A 5,906-nucleotide genomic window follows, 5' to 3' on the forward strand; every position below is an offset into this window, starting at 1 on the left:
TGGTGGTTTTCTGCCTACCAGCCCCACCTCCTGCCAAAACCTCACTACAAACTGAAAACAAGAAAAGATTTACACAAAACCTGCAAGCAGCAACTAAAGCCCAGCTCCCCAAACATTAAAAATATATGCATTCTCTCTTGAGAGAGGACCTTGATGCTTAAAAACATCAGGCGTCTGAATTTCTGGAGATGTTATATATTTGAAGAAATCCCCAGCATTTAGAATAGCAGTCTGAAAGGCGTATTAGATGGAAACTAGCCAGTTGCCTCTCAGCTTTTTTTGCCAGTTCTCAGAGGGATAAGATTGTCAATGTACTTCTAGCTGCTTCAAAGACTGACTGATGCACTTGGGGGCTCTTCGAGGAATTTTGAGGTATAAAAGAGATTCTCCGGGGATTGCAATATCTTCAGTTTGCAATAAACAGGAGGGAAATACCTATTTGGCATGAAATCAATTTTTCTGTGGCTCAGTTTGTAGGTCAAGATTAATACAACAAAAACAACATTGTGAAGGCTAATGCATGATCTATAAAAATTTTTTTAGCAGACATGAATAAGGGAAAGAGCTAGCCTGTGATATATGACTCAATTTTGATGGCTCAACATTCTTGCAGAAATTGACTTCAGTTGGTTGTATTAACCCATAAGATACTTCTATGCTTGCCCCCCAAATGTCAGCAATGCAGGGGCGAGTTTCAAAACCCATTGCTAACGGTTTGCTCGTGGGCGCGTGGGCGCTCGCACGCAACACTTCTGCACATGCGCAGAAGAATCTGAGCGGGTGACCGGAACCTCCTGCTGCCACAGCTACCAGTTCATTCGATCCAGGGTGAACCAGTAGCAACCCACCACTGCAGCCATGGCTCAGATTTAGGTTCCTTAGTGAAGAGTCACTGTAAACTTACTATATTTTTGTAATGCTTATTTACAAATATATACATTGGGCATTGAAGGAGGCATACTTCCTCATCACTGTGTCCAATATTGTGTCCGGTAACTGCCAATATTGAAAATAACAGAGCAGGAAAAAAAAAGAGAAACTGCAAATTATACCACAGTGGTCAGCTTATTAACTTATTTCTGAGTGATTTCTGCATGGTTTACAGGAGACTAATAAGAATTTCTAACTGATGAATATTTAGCAATAGCAGGAATGTAACTTCTCTCCTGCTCTAAATTATACTAATATTGTCAAAATTGATATGTCTTGGAAAATATGGGAAATTTTGTATGGAAAAACATTCTGTCTAGTGTCAAAGTAACCCTTTAAACTTTGGTTAATAGATCCCAGTCCTAATGCCTTACAAAACTGAACATCTTACAGACTCTGAAGACTTCCGCGGTCTTTTTCTCATGGGGTTAGTTTAAACACCAGGTGAAACTAGGAAGTGCACAATTGTACTTTGTTGAATGCATCCCTGCTGTCTATACATCACACTAAGCCATAAACCACAATTGGACACACTATGCTGTTTATGCATCACACTAAGCCATAAACCACAATTGGACACACTATGCTGTTTATGCATCACACTAAGCCATAAACCACAATTGGAAGGCTGCCATTTGTTCTCACTCTTGGCTAAGCCACAGTGTGATATGGGAATGTTCTTTTTTCTCTCTCTCTCTCTCCTTCTCCATTCCAACAGCAGTTCCTACTGTGAATGCATTACTTTGTGGATTTGGAGGATGAGCTGCTCTATATGGCTTACAGAAATGAGATGTATGAGTTAATCAACACCTGGAGAAAAGATCCTCTATGCCAGCATGACTAGCACAATCCCAGTGTTGTTTCTGGAATAGTTGCATCTACACCTGCAGCTGATGGCAGATTGTGAAGAATATAAAAATGTGCCATGATGGGTTCATGGAAAACGCCAGAACAGGATTCCAGTTTGCTTTGGCTGAGTTTTGTAACTGGTAGCAACGTTGCTGCAAAAGCTTGCTTGATTAGCAAATCTGAAAGCAGTGCAAAAATGAATGGAAAGTTGGAATGTGGTCCAATTTTAAAAATAGGGGGGAAAAACCTCCTTTATTTCTCTGCAACAGGGCAAGGAGATAGAGAGAAACTGATAAACAAAATCACAGGGAGGAAGGGACTACTGTTATGTTTTCCAAAAAATTTGATCAACCTAAAAAGCTGTTTGCATTCTATTCTCTTGCTAAGTTTCCTTTGTGCATTGCAAATTCATGCTGTCAAGGAAACCAAGATAATGCATTTTTTAATGTGCTTTCTCATCCCCCCACTCCTTCCCCTTCAGAAATTCGGTGTTCTTGATTGTCTAAAACTAGTGGCAATTTCTCCAACGGCCTTAAGAAATGATTCAGAACTGTTTCCTATAAAATATTATTAAGTTCTCTTTTCTAAAAGTGGTGTTCTAATAGCGATTCCAATTTGGTCTGTCAGTTAGAGGCAGCCACAAAGTTGATCTGGAAAAAACAGTTTCCAATTGCCACTGGAAATTGGACTGACTTCTATGTTCATTCAATATTAAGTCTGATTCATGGATAAGATTTACCTACATTTACAGTACCCTCTGAAGATATATTGTTCTAAGCCAGGGGTGTCAAACTCAAGGCCCGGGGCCCAGATTTGGCCCACAGGGTGCTTAGATCTGGCCTGCAGGGCCACCCTGGAAACAGCAAAAGACTGGCCCACTATGCCTCTGCCAGCGAAAACAGAGCGCGGGAGGGCAGTGTGAGGCTCTCCTGAGCTCCGTTTTTGTTGGCAGAGGGTTGCAGGAGGCTGTCACAGCCAAAAACGGAGCCCGGGAGCCTGTTTTCGCTGGCAGAGCACTCAGGCAACCACAGGCGTCCCCAACATGAGTGACATTGAGCTGGCCATGCCCACTATGGCCATGCCCACCCCGGTCCCCCAAAGGTCAAACACAACCCTGATGCGGCCCTCAATGAAATCGAGTTTGACACCCCTGACCTGTTCTAAGCAATGCAAGGAAGCAGGCATTTCGTCACTATGTTAAAGTCATGTATTATGATTCTTAGCCAGCACATACTGTATATCAAACGTCAAGATCTTGGGTTCTGCACATGGAACTAGTCTATTTATAAAAATTATGTCATAGAACCACATGTTAAAGGTGCCCATGGTGATTGTGTCTGACTTGGAGATTCTGTGGGCCAGGTCTCTTCACGTCTTCCGATCTTGCACTACTTCTTTGACTTTTTCTATGCTGTGTCTGGTGTCAGCTTTGATGGCAAAAGATGCCCATAGTTAAGTGTATTAATAGCATTACCGTGTTTTCCCGAAACTAAGACCTCTCTGGATAATAAGCCCAATCGGGCTTTTGAGTGCATGCACTAAAATAAGCTCTTCCCCAAAATAAGGCCTTTGAAGCAGCCGGTCGCCAACATTTTGGAGGGGGGGGAAGAGGGGGGGAACATGTCCCACATGTCCCACATGCACCTCCCATCCATGCGGAATGGTCTCGCGGAGGCCACTCTCACAAACGCTAGCAAACCCAGCGGTGTGGCCAGGCCAACGGAATGGTGCAGAGTCCTGGGAAGAATGGCTGGAAGCGTGTGCATGACTGCAGGGGCAAACAGCTGACGAGTGGCTGTTTTGCACTGCTGCCAGAAGTCCCATTGCCGCCTCCTCCCTGTTCTTTGCACCGGCTGTGCATCTCATTGCCTGCCTGTGTCGCTCATAGCCAGACTCAGCCAGGAGAGCTGCCTGCTGACGAGTGGCTGGCCGGTGCTGTCATTACATGTCCCGCCACTGCCGCAGCCTTGTTTGTCATTGGACTCAACAGCTCTGATGGTTGCAGCTCTGTGCCCCCCCCCACCTTCAGATATGGTGAGCTCGCTCCTCCTGCACCTCAAAAAAAATAATACCTTCCTGAAAATAAGGCCAAGCACTTATTTCGGGGGTAAAAAGAAAATAAGACCCTGTCTTATTTTTGGGGAAACACGGTAGTTATAAACAAAAAGGGAGAAAATAATGGAATGACTATCCTGAGATACAATAACGTTTTTAATGCAAGAAAGAAATCTATACCAATGAACATCAGGGACTGGCACTGATGGGATGTGCACCAGTGTTGGTAAATCTAGTCCAGCATTTCAATTTTTCTGACTATGGTTCTCTAGTTGGCATTGCTGCTGCTCAAGAAGCATTAACAAAGCTCATTATCAAAAGAAAATGGAGCATATTTTGTTCCATTAAGTAGTTAAGCAAACAATACTGAGGTGTTTTTTTTTAAAAAAAAATTATAGCCGGTATGTTTGGCTGACAGCGAAAGGCTCCTAGAAGAAAGAAAAAGAGGTACAGCTGGCTAGTTATAGGAAAGGAACAACAAACCGGAGTATGAAATATAGGCACAACGTACTGTTAGGTTTTTCCCATTTTTCCTGGTGTTATGAGCATTTGGTATCTCAGTTAAGTTCAGCACATGCCTCTCCTCATTTCCAGCTGCTTAGGTTTAAAGAGGAAATTAATTTGTTCCTTTTTTCAGGACCTTTATAACTTAGGGAGAACTTTTCAGTGGCAATAACTTGGTGTGAATTTAAATGATGACAGCCTGGGAGATATTTTTTTTAATCTGATTTTTAAATACATTGCTGATATTGGTTAAAACTGTGTTATGACTTTTGTTTTTCCTTGTATAATTTTGCTTAGGTATAAGTGCACATTAAATAAAAATATTCCACCTCCTTCTCTCTATTAGCAGTTCATTTTGATCTTCTAAATTTGCTAGCATGTAAATAAAATATTCTACAACACCAATTTATCAGAAAAGCAGAATTTTAAAAAATGGAAGTGAGACCATTGCGAAGGAGCATTTTAGCTATTTTTATTTACTTTTATATATGTTATAAACCAAAGCAAACTTTGGAATTCTTTTAATGGTAGGGAAATGAAATAGTTTTTAAAAATAAATATTTATGAAGCAATACTTTTCATTGTTGCTTCCCAACAGACCTTCACAATTCCCAGCTATGTAATCTCCTGCCTTTGGAGATAGGGCATGAAAAAGACAAAGATTTTCACACATAATATACCCAGGAACTTATGGATACATAATCAATAATATACATTCCAGTTGTACTCTGTGTTATCAACTGTTGTGCTTTATTTTTCTGTAAATGTTCTTAGAAAAAAAAACCAACAGTGTCAGTTTCAAAGGCCATACAGGTCATCCTCAGCTTATAACTGGTCACTTGGCGATCATTAGAAATTATGACAAAGTTCCAAAGTTTTGACAGCTGCCTTCTCCCACAACCAAGTGACCACATTTTGGGTCATTGCATTTATGGCTGCTTGTAGTGTCTCACCGTCACACGACCATGATTTATGATGTTTTTGCTGAAAATTGGTATTTATTTGTGTGTTTTGGCAAAAATATCCCATAGCAACAATGGGTTCACATTTGCTTAGCGACTGCTGCAAAAAAGTTGTAAAATTGGGTTGGTCACATAATAACCCACTTTATTAATGTTGCAACTTACGACCATAATGGGCAGGCTCTATCACAGTTGTAAATTGAGGACTACCTCTATTGTACTTGAAAGTAGGAAGGGACAAAACAAAGGGAACACTAGATGAAGGACATAGTCGAGGGAATTAAAACATTAAAAGCAAAATAAACAGCAGAAACGTTTCTTGTTGCAGCAATCACAGAACTTTCTCATTGATCCAAAATGTATAAGACTATGAGAGGTAATATCTCCTTTGAACAACACAGAACCAGTTGCTACTCATCACATTTTCTATCTGAATACATACTTGTGACTACATACTTGCTAATTGAATATCCTTAATCTTCATGAGCCTATCTTCTAAATTTAAAGTAGCAGATTATTATTACAAAGTACTGAAAAAGGTTTCACAAATGTTTTCACAAACAAAAAAAAAAAGCTGTTAAATCATAGAAAAAAACATATTAATGC

This window comes from Pituophis catenifer, unplaced genomic scaffold (assembly GCF_029215685.1).
Source record: "Pituophis catenifer annectens isolate HBS135680 unplaced genomic scaffold, rPitCat1.0.hap2 SCAF_3, whole genome shotgun sequence".
Taxonomy (NCBI): domain Eukaryota; kingdom Metazoa; phylum Chordata; class Lepidosauria; order Squamata; family Colubridae; genus Pituophis; species Pituophis catenifer.